This window comes from Hibiscus syriacus, unplaced genomic scaffold (assembly GCF_006381635.1).
Source record: "Hibiscus syriacus cultivar Baekdansim isolate YM2019G1 unplaced genomic scaffold, ASM638163v2 tig00110174_pilon, whole genome shotgun sequence".
Taxonomy (NCBI): domain Eukaryota; kingdom Viridiplantae; phylum Streptophyta; class Magnoliopsida; order Malvales; family Malvaceae; genus Hibiscus; species Hibiscus syriacus.
This window is the reverse complement of record NW_024062612.1, coordinates 3,389,204-3,400,650: the sequence shown is the minus strand read 5'-3', so window position 1 is coordinate 3,400,650 and position 11,447 is coordinate 3,389,204. Positions and strand designations below refer to the sequence as shown.

At 33.9% G+C, this 11,447-nt stretch overlaps 1 pseudogene; it reads right to left on the bottom strand.

Moving 5' to 3' along the window:
• Positions 1-1,973: 1,973 nt before the first annotated feature.
• On the bottom strand, positions 1,974-4,395 carry LOC120216962 (annotated as a pseudogene).
• Between the last annotated feature and the right edge of the window lie 7,052 nt (positions 4,396-11,447).

The following is an 11,447-nucleotide window of genomic DNA, read 5'->3' as shown; positions in this document are numbered from 1 at the left end:
ATTTTCAAAACCTTGGTCTGAATATTACACTCTAGGATATGAGAGATTAGATTATATTTTTTATGAAGACGTCATTTCCTGTTTTCTCCCAGTTTTCCTCATTGTTCTATTACGACTTTTGCCAACTTTGCATGGCATTAAAAACACTCGAGAGGCAAATCAGTCCTAATGAAGTGCCGACTAGGTTGATAGAGTGGTCAGCACCCACAAATTTTCAATTTTTCTTTCTGGGGAAAATCAAGTTTTTCTTTTCCTGGAAAATAAAACCTACTCACTACTACTGTCTCGCTTTTTTTCTTCACTAGAGTAGAAAAAGAATTCACATTTGATTCACGGGTGCTTTTGGATTCTCGACTCCGTTGCCTACCTTACCTAATTCAGGGTCTGGCTTTATCAAGTTTCAAATCGAAAAAAATAAATTTCTCGATATTAATTTTTAAAGTTATGCAGAAGTTTGTTTTTAATATAAGGGAAGAAGAGATGGCCCCTACATAACAGCATGGTTTAGAGCAAAGACCATTAAATGCGGATCAGCTCCAATGAAAACCCCAATAATTTATTTTTTATTTGAGTATTAAACACATGAATGAACCTCACCTCACGCAATGGTCAGAAGATGTACCCTCCCAAGGCAGCCAAATTAATACCAACAATCATTTGTAAAATGGACTTTTATTATGATAAAATGTTGGGACATGCTAAACGACATTAGTTGCATAAACAAGAATAATCTTTAATGTAATGATGGGCGTGACACTATTATTGGCCATTAGAGTGACAGTGAAGGTAGCTTAGGTAGTCTTCAGTCAAAAACAAATCAGAGACCTTCAGATTCTGATCTAAAACCCTAAAACATTATTAACTTTGGGGGTTTCTTTTTGAGAATGCATGTAGAGTAGTTGAACTTGAAAGTTTTAGGGTAGAAGCGGGGGAAAGGGTTGAATCATTCATAGGAAATAACTAAAGATCGAAAAAGAATCTGCAAATTGATTTGAATATTCAAATCAAAGAAACAAATAAAGCATATGATATATTAAAAAAATTAAATATTGGAGCTGATATTATTAAAAATAATGAAATCAAAAGACACAGTATGGATCCAGAATGCATGAAAAGTTGTAGATTTATTTATTTATATTAATTTAATTAATTAAGACAAGAACTGAAGAACCCCACCACAGCAGTTCAAGGTTCATGTGTGTGGTGGTTTGAGAATAGTTGAATAGAATAATGTGTATCCCAACATTATCCTGCTGGGGGGGGGGATGCCACATGCCTTCTTTATCAGTACCTCTTTTTATCTAACTACTACATTTTAAAAATTTTCCCTCGTTTATGCTTATATTATTTGCATTTATGGATGCTAATAATAACTCCGGGATGAGACACTAAATTCCTTAAAGAAGGTTAGAGGTTCAAATGCTGCCAATTGTGAATAGAGTAAATTTGGTTGAAAGAGTTGTCTTGCCTCTACAGTACCCGATCTGAATTAGTCGATTTATAAATCGAATATCGGTGTTTATATAAAAAAAATAATAACTTTGTCAAAAAAAAATTAATTGAAGATTTAATCCAATTATTTCATATTATCACTTAAGCGATTCAAACTCTACATCCCGTGATAACACCCAGATCGGCCAATCTTTCCTTGCCATCTTCTAATGTCGCCGGGAAAACTTCCCCAGTTATCAGATTTTTATTCCGAATTTTCGGCCATAATCAGGTTGATGATTATGTTAAAATCTTGGAAATAAAGACGTTGAAATTGTTCATGGCTTGATGTTATGGATCATAGCAATTATATGAGAGACGGCGGGATTAGACCATTGCTCATAATTGCATGGGGGAAACCGGAATAATGAAGACAGTTTAAATTCATCCCCACCAAAACCAAAAGGATAGACATGTACGCACAGGGAAAGATAAGATTTGAAAACTGATCTTCCATGATATACACGAGTTATGTACGTTGTTACATTTGTGATCAATGAAACTTCAAACATAACCTCTCAACCTCTGATGACCTTTTGCTCATCAGGGTGTGACCTCCTCACCTCTTCAAGTACATAAATCTAGTTAACAGGAAAAAGAAAATTTACATCTTCCAAGAAAACCTAACCTCTTAGTCTTAGACAACTGTATCACAAAAATTCTCATCCATCCGCTTCTGAACAGCTCGGACTGCAGCTACCCTAGCAGCAGTTGCCGCCCTATTTGCAGCCAGAACCGCCTTGTTCACTTGTTCATCCACCCTGCGAAGCTTAATAGCGTTTCCCGCTGTTTTCCTTGCAGCCTGCAGGGGTCCAGAAAATACAGTAAGGTTAAACTTGATGAACAAATCGCTTATCATGGTCAATTCGATGATAAGGTAAATACCTGAACTGCTTGAAGGATTGAATCGGTAAGTGGAGGCAGAGCGGTTCTCAGGGTGCCGGAATCCCATTCACCACACTTCGTATCACCACTTCGGAAAGTATACATACCATACCCTTGCTTTCGACCTTCATGCCACGATCCCTCGTAACAGTGACGTTAGCAAAGTGGTAAACACCAAATCCATGAATTTTGTCTCCAAAATATTCTCCACAATATTTATCCCCATTCCTACAACACCAGCATCACATTTATGAAGATCATGGTTTCCTTAATAGAATAGATATCATTTACCTTATCCCAGAAAAACAAACTAAAACTCTCCTAATAAAGAAACAAAATCATTATGAATATAGAGGAAAATGATCTGTAAAAACAAGAATTATATGGGAAATTCTAAGCAATCATAGAAGGGAATTAATTCACTCTCGCCCTTCATTCACTGAAATCCAAAAGACAGATGATCCACAACTGATCATTAGGCAGCATCAACCGAGTTTCTGGGTATAGACTTGAATGAAAACCATTTCCTCTTTCTTGATTAATAAAAATACAATTGAATTTTGGAAAGTTGTAACTAAAAAAGTAAAATGAATATACCCAACTCATCATAATTCTGAAACTATAAATTACAAAAGGTAAAACTTTATTAAATAAAATGAAAAAAAACAGCTGCAAAATATTAAATATAAAGGTATTGGAGTTAATGCAAAGTTTTACTTTTTTATGATCAGTATTATCAGTGGGTCATACTGACATCAATAGTTCCAAGCAACAGAGAAATAACACAAGAACTCCATAATCTCAGCAAACGTTCAATACATGTACAATTAAAATGAATCAGGAACATTTACATGGTAAAATCAATACCTGAAATGGTAGTAACCAATTCCATGTTTAACACCGGACTTGAATTCCCCAACATAGCAACTCCCATCTGCACAAGTTTGAACACCAACACCATGACTCTGCCCATTACACCATTCACCAACATAAGAATCCCCCGTATAAAACCTATAAATCCCAAATCCATGCCTCAATCCTTGTCTATATTGCCCTCTGTATCTACTCCCTCTGCTCCAGCTCTCCACTCCATGCCCATCGTATCTTCCGTCCACCCAATCCCCTTCATAACTCCCATTCACGAAGTAATTGTAAACCCCACTCCCGTTACATTTTCCATTATGAAATTCACCTTCGTAGAAGTCCCCATTGCTGTAAAACTCCACCCCTTCTCTTTCAACCACCTCAAGTCTTTCTTTTTCTTTGTTGTTGTTGATTTTGTTGTAATGGGTTTCTCCAATGAACCACTGGACAGGCTTCGAATTGGGTTTCGAAAACTGGAGCCTTTCTTTGAAACAAACAATGCCTTGGTTGATTAAACCTCTATTCTTTGAAGCGAAGAAGAGGATAATGGCCACGAAGATCAGAGCTAGCAAGAGGCGTTCCGATGTGGGAATCTCCTCTCTTTTGAGATAAAAGCAAAAGAAATAGATGAAAGAGAAAAAAGAAATGGAGGCCAAGGCAAAAACCGGGTGGAATCGGACCGGCATGATCCTAGGTGTCATCGAACATGACTTCTTTGGTGGCGGTTTTTTTCTTTTGTCGTCGTTCAGTAACGACTCTCGTTGTTGGTGGTCGTCTCTCTCTTCTTGGTCCTTGATAAATTCACCCTCGCTGATGGATGACATACTGTGTATGGACGACCGGACGGTCTGCGATGAACGGAGCAACGAAGAAGGCGTTCGTGTTAACTTCGCCTGGCTCTTTTGGCCCTCCATTGCTTCCCCTTTGTTTTCTTTTCTTGTTCCTTTTCCTTGAAAAATAAATAATCGGAACGGTCAGATTAAACTAACTTCCACTATCACCGATATTTCCTATACCGTAAGATTCTGATTACAACCGTTGTCCTGGGAGCGGCCGGCAACATCTCAGGCGGCGCACGTTAAACCAACACCTTTTTTTGTTTAACCGAGCACTAGAGCACTATCAAAAGAAAAGACTTTATTTTCCTTTTTATATTTTTTTGGTTTGGAAGAAATGAAAAAGAGTGAATCTGGAGAATTGGACCGGGCATTTCTATAAATATTTATGGTTGTAATAGAGGAAAGACTTGATTTCAATTTCGACCATTGGATGAAAGATCCGTTGGCTGATATAATTTGTTAGTTAATTGCCGTTGGATTGAACTCGAGAAACCCCGGTCTTGACGGGCAGATATGGTCCTGGGATCTAGATTCGATCTTCTTTACGCTTTTACTGTGGTAGCCAGCGCGGCACGTGCCATTCCCTGTTTTTATTTTACAATTCTTTTGGGTAACGCTTCCCTGTATCACGTCCTAGTAAATTAAATAACTCGCTACTCCCATCACCGTTGATCGTTTTGGCTTTATTGTCAAGTTAAGTTTGCATTAGAACTTTCTTAATCTTAAACTGATCAGCTCCCCCGCGGTTGTCAATGCAGACAAACATTCTTTAAAACCCAATAAATTAAAATTCACAATTAAATTAAGGGTAAACTACACGAGCTACTGCTATTGATCACTAAGGTTTCAATTCGATCGATCAAACCATCAAATTATTTAAATATTTTAATTAAGTCACTGACCGTTAATTTTTAACAGAGGTGGTGATGTGGAAGTTAATAAATTTTACATAATTATATATTTGGTCATTAATATTTACACGTTATATCAATTTAGTCACTATTTTAATTTAATTAAAGAAATTTAACCCTTCAATTTGAATGTGCCACATGAAATTATATGATTAGAGGATTAATTTAATTAATTTTAATAATTCAATTCAAAACAAATTATGTAAAAAAATGAGATTAAGGAGATTCAATCTAATGCACAAGGTTAGGTCTTTAGGCATGCCTTTACCACCAGACCAAGCCATTTATTTGGTAATAAATTGCTCAATCTTTTATATAATGTGTTTGAGATTATTTCACACATGTGTGTAAAATATAATAAATAAATTATATTTCACATATATATTAAATTATAGTTAATGTAAGACTTAAAATTAAAAAAAGAGTTTAATATTTTTATTTTTAAATTAAATTATTTTTATTTTGTGATATGAATTCTCTAATAATTTTAATATTATTTTATTTTAAATATAATTTATATATTTTTATTTAAAATAATTATAAAAATAATTTAAATAAAAATATTAAAATCAATTTTATTTTGTTATTTGGATTCTCTATAATTTTTATATAATTTATATATTAATATTTAAAAATAATTTTAAAAATATAGTTTAAATAAAAATATTAAACCCATTTTTTATTTTTAAGTCTTACATTAACTATAATTTAATATATTTATTATATTTATTTAAATAATTTAATATATATATATATATGTGTGTGTGAAATAATCTTAAACATAATATATAAAAGATTGTACAATTTAAATGCCAATGAATGGTTTGGCCTAGTAGCAAAGGCGTGCCCAAAGATCAATTTTAGGTCCTTGATTTGAACTCTTCAACGTCATTTTCTATCTAATATGTTTTCCCTTTACTAGGTGGTGACACGTGTTACTACTTGATTGGTGAAAATTTTTATTTAATTAAAATATTAAAATTAATTAAATTAGCCCTCCAATCATATAGTGACATGTGGCACCTCTAGATTGGAGAGTTAATTTAATTTAATTAAAATGGTGATTAAATTGATAGAATGTGTAAATATTAAAGACCAAATATATAATGGTGCCAATTTTATTAACTTCCATATCACCACCTCTGTTAAAAATTAATGATCAATGGCTTGATTTAAGCATTTAAATAGTTGGATGGTCCAATTGATTGAATCAAAAAGTTAGTGGTCAAAATGAAAAGAGACAATAGTTTAATGGTCACCCGTGTAGTTTACCCTTAAATTAGTTTTTTGATTTTTGTGACCGAATTTTAAAAACTAAAAATAGAGGCTCTAATCTCATAATTTTCAGAAAGTTGAGAAACAAAATTCACAATTCCACCATTCTTTTTTATTTTGCAATAAAAATTATTTTTTCTTTAAAATTTCAAATTTATCGAACTAATATTAAAAGATGAAACATTATATTTGGTTTCGCTTTAGAAAATATTTTTATATTTTATTTTTTAACTTAATTTTTGTTTTCAGAAAATAATTTCATTTTCAGTTTTTTTAAAATTAGAAAACATGTTTGGTTAATATAAATGAAAATTTCAATCTAAAAATAAATTAATAAATATATATTTTATATCTAATTTTTTAAAATATAAATGAATAAATAGTAAATAAAAAATTAAATTGAACTATAATTACTAAAAAATCTCATTATATTAATTTAGCATATGGGTTAAGCAAATATAAAATAATAAAGTTGATAAAAAAATTATAACACAAAATTTATTTTAGTTTATAATAATAATATAATATTATTATATATTGGACATCAATTAAATTTTAAAATAGACAACAATATTATTATAAGCAATAGCACACAAAAATGTCTTTAAAATAAAAATTTGTTTAGATAATTGAGGCCATCAAACTTATAGAAAAAAAAATCAATGTAGCCCTGACTGTTTTTTGTACTGAAAAAAATAGTCTAACCATTTGAAGAATGAAATCAAATGTTGATTGTTACGACGCTTACATGTCAGTTCACAAACTTACATGACAATCTACAATATTGAAGTGATATTGTTGTGACAATACACGATGAATAATGATGTGATAGATAGACTTAATTGATATTTTGACTAAGTTTGATGTTACCATTATTTCTTTTAAAAAGTTCGAGGATTTATTTATTTTAAAAATAAATATTTATTTAAATTAAAATATAAAATATAAACAATTATTTCGATATTCAATACATTAACTATAAACATATTAAAAATAAATTATTAAAATTTTAATTTAAGGATTATATTTAGTGTAAAAAAGTTCAGAGACCATATTGAATTTTTTGCAAAAGTTTGAGGGTTTTATATACCATTAATTCAAAAATTATTGTTAGAATGATTTAAATCCTGCAAGTTAATTTAAACATTTAGATATCATGTTTTTTTTATTTTTCAAATTTTCAAAACAATTTTAATGAAAATATCGAATATATATTTTTTATGTTTTTATATTTTTACTTATTTTTGTTTTCATTTTTCAAAAATTATTTTCACATTTTACAATCAAATATATATTTTTTAAGTTTGTATTTTCTGAGAAATAAAAATAAAAATATTCTATATTTTTTTAAAAATCGAACGAACCCTTATTTTGGATTGCGCACAGCCTTCGAGAATTGGATTACGGACAAAATTTTGGCCCCTACTCCGGGCCCTCGACTTACTGGAACAATGCATTGTTGCTTTGGATCCAGGATGCACAAGCAATCGGCAAAAGGCATTGGGAAAGCATTTATTCAGTCCAAGAAACTTAACCCAAGAACAAAGTCGAAGTCATCGAGAGGGATTACCTTGATGGCTTGCTTTCCGGACCAACCTCCAACGGTTAGCTTGATTCCTTTTGACACCCCCGCAATCGGAACTTCTTCGACATTCACGGTTTTGATGGAACCACTTTCTTTCTCCACATGAAGGCCAAGTCTCTTGGCAATTTGTTCGGATATGAACAACTCTAAGGCACCGGTGTCCACTAGTGCACTCATCTTTTGGCCTTCCACGATGATGTCTACGTACATCAGTCCCTTCTTATTATGCCTCTTTTTGTCCTCCATGGTGCTAAGAATGGACCCAAGCTTGAGAGTTTCACTCTCTACCCCATTATTCTCCTTGATGGCAGAAACTTTCACAAGTTGAGGGCAATCTCGTTTCATGTGATTTCCTCCACAATTAAAGCACGCTAATTCCCCCTTCTTTTCCCAAGGATTGAAGAGCCTTTTGGGTCGATCATTTGGCTTCCCATGATTTCCCGTTGGCTTGTGAAAGTTCATTTGGTCTTCTCTCCCCCACTATTACCTTTGAGTTTCGATCGGGATTGGAGAGATTCGGTCTTCTTTACTTTGAATGGGGCAATGGCCTCGGCTGCATCTAATGCCTTGGAGAGTTCAGTCACTCCCCTCCTTTGGATCTCCATGTTGGCCCAACGTTGTAGTCCATCCATGAATGCAAAGTACCCTTCTAACTCGCCCAAGTCCTGGATTTGCATCTTGATCTCAGTGAAGTTTTTGACATATTCCAAGATAGAACGATCATGCTTTAATTGTTTCAATTTTGCTCGAGCCTCGAGCACATCATTCTTCGGATAGAAATGCTCATTGAGTTCTCCCACAAACTCCTCCCACGTCCCGATTGGTTTCGCATTCTCGAAACACCTACGACACCACCATAACATAACAACATCGGTAAGATAATTGGAAGCAACATTTACCTTGGTGGTATCATCACCGATACCCATACCACGGAAGAATTACTCCATGCCCCAGATGAAATTCTCCACATCTTGGGCAGTCCGACTCCCCTTGAACTCCTTCGGCTTAGGGACTTCGATCTTGGGTCTTGGTGCTTGCGCCTCCCCAATCACTCCATTCAACACGGCATCTTTGTAGACGAGCAGCTCGCTCTTGAGCTCCTTTACCTCATGCATTATTTAGGCCCTCATGGCTAAGTACATGCCCTCGAGGCCTCTGGTACGCTCGTCTACTTTCTCCGTCAACTCGCTGATGAGTGCTTGGGTTTCTTCGCGGAGTACATCCTCTACAGACTCCAATTTCTCCCTTTGCTTGAATGAGGCCACCATATCCTTCGAATTTGCTCGTTTCTTCGGTATGGCAACACGAGTCACTTCACTTGTTGGGACATCGTCTGGGTTTTGTTGTGTCATTTTTCACAAAACTAGCTCCGATACCACTTGTCACGTCCTTGGAACTTCGACACCTCGGAACGTGCGGCCTTAGTCGTCTTCTTTGTGATTGCAGCTAAGTAATCCTGAAAATATCCCAAGCAAGGATACTTAGAATCTCGACGGAAGCTAGACAAGAGAACTAGCACAAAAAGGAAGATAAGAAAGCTTTGAGAGAAGAATGCTCTTATGATTTCTCAAAGTGAAGGAGTGAGTACAAATGAGGAAGGAAGGCCTCTATTTATAGCTAAAGCACCCCTCAATGAACGGCTAAGATCTAATTACATCGACGGTCGAGATTGAATCCTTCATACCAAAAACAAGTGGGCATTATCTATATAAATTTAAATGCCACCAAAGTCTTTGTGGCTTCTAGAAGGTCCAAAACCCCCCCTTTGGGCTACTTTTCTTGGGCTAACCTCGGTGGTGGGCTTTTGTCCGTGACATTCTCCCCCACTGGTTTCGGTGATGCCCTCGTCACTCGTTTGGCATGATATTGGTCTATTCTGTTTTTGAATTGCCAAATTCCCTCGGTATGTTCCCAACTCCCTTCGCACTCGGGTTGTCCTTTCCACAGGACAAAGTACTCATGCCTTGGGCGGTGTCCTGGCCGTCGAAAAAATTATTTTAGTTATATAGTTAAAAATAATTAATTAGTTTGTTTTGTTAGTCGTTAGTTATATAAAAAAATTATTTAATTAGTTTGTTTTAGTTAAATAGTTAAGTTATGTTTGTTTGTTGAATTTATATTATATAAAAAATTAGTTAGTAAGTTTATTAGTAATATATTATAATGAAAAAATAGTTTATTAGTTTTAGTTATATAAAAGAATATTTTATTAGTTATTTAAGGGTTTAGTGTTTACGTTTAACTTATATTTTAAAAAGTTTAGTTTGTTAGTTTATTATATTATAAGTTATTATATTAAATTTTGTTGTTGTGTTGTAACTAAGTTAGTTTATATTAGATTATATTAAATGATTTTTTAAATATTGTTGTTTAATTTTTTTTACAGATTCATTCCAATGGCTGACCAAATTCCACTGCTGAGACTTGACAATGAACATATTTCAAGTCATTTGGGAATAATGGTGAATAAAATATTTGTTTAATGAATTATAATTAATAAATATTTGAATATCATTTTATGATTGTGATAAATTTTTTGAAATATTTAATTACAGGAGGACGAGCAGCGAGTCATTCGTCTTTAGCTACATAAAGTGCCCAAGCCACACCCATTGATAGAAGAAAACTTGCAAGAGGTTGGATTTTGGTATATAACATTTGTGCGAGATTACAAGTTGGTCCCAGGTTTGACCAGTGCGTTGATTGAACGTTGGAGACCAGAAACGCACACGTTTCATTTACCATATGGCGAATGTACGATAACTCTGGAGGATGTGGCAATGTAACTTGGGGTCCAAACAAATGGGATGCCAGTGGTAATGTCACATGAGTTTAATAATGTGGCATAACTTTGCAGCTTGTTTCTTGGGAAAGCGCCCGTACCACCAGAGTGTAGAGGGTGGCGTGTGAGGTTGTCATGGTTGAAGAATGAATTTCAGCTTCAACCAAATAGTACAGAGCACGAAATTATATATGCAACATGAGCATATAAATTACAGTTGATTGGGGGAATTTTGATGCCTGATAAATCCAGTAGTTATGTTCACACTCAGTATCTTCTTTTTTAAGAAATTTTGAGAATAATAGACAATATAGCTGGGGATCGGCGATATTGGCGTTCTTGTATCGTGAGATGTGTAAGGCGTCATTAGTCGTGAATGATAATAATACAACAGAAATCAGTGGATGTCTGTTGCCGCTACAATCATGGGCTTGGCATAGACTTCCGTTTTTTACACTGATTAGTCGGACTGTGGTTGACTTTCCACTTGCAGGAAGGTAATATGAATCCTCTATTTTAATATAAAATATTTATTTTGATTAAAATTATTGAACAAAATGGCCATATTTTTGTTTTGATTGATATACAGATGGAGGCATAAAATTGAAGGCATGGGGTTGGTGCACAACAACATTAAAGAGTTCAGGCTGAAGATCGACATTAAGGAAAAAAGAAGGTATGTATAATCTGTTATTTTTAATTATTATTTAAATTAACTATATTATTTGATTTAAATCGATTTTATGGTTTTTTTAAGTTTACAGTTTAATTGTAGACCATACATGAATGAAGAAATTTTGACGTTGGTGCCGCAC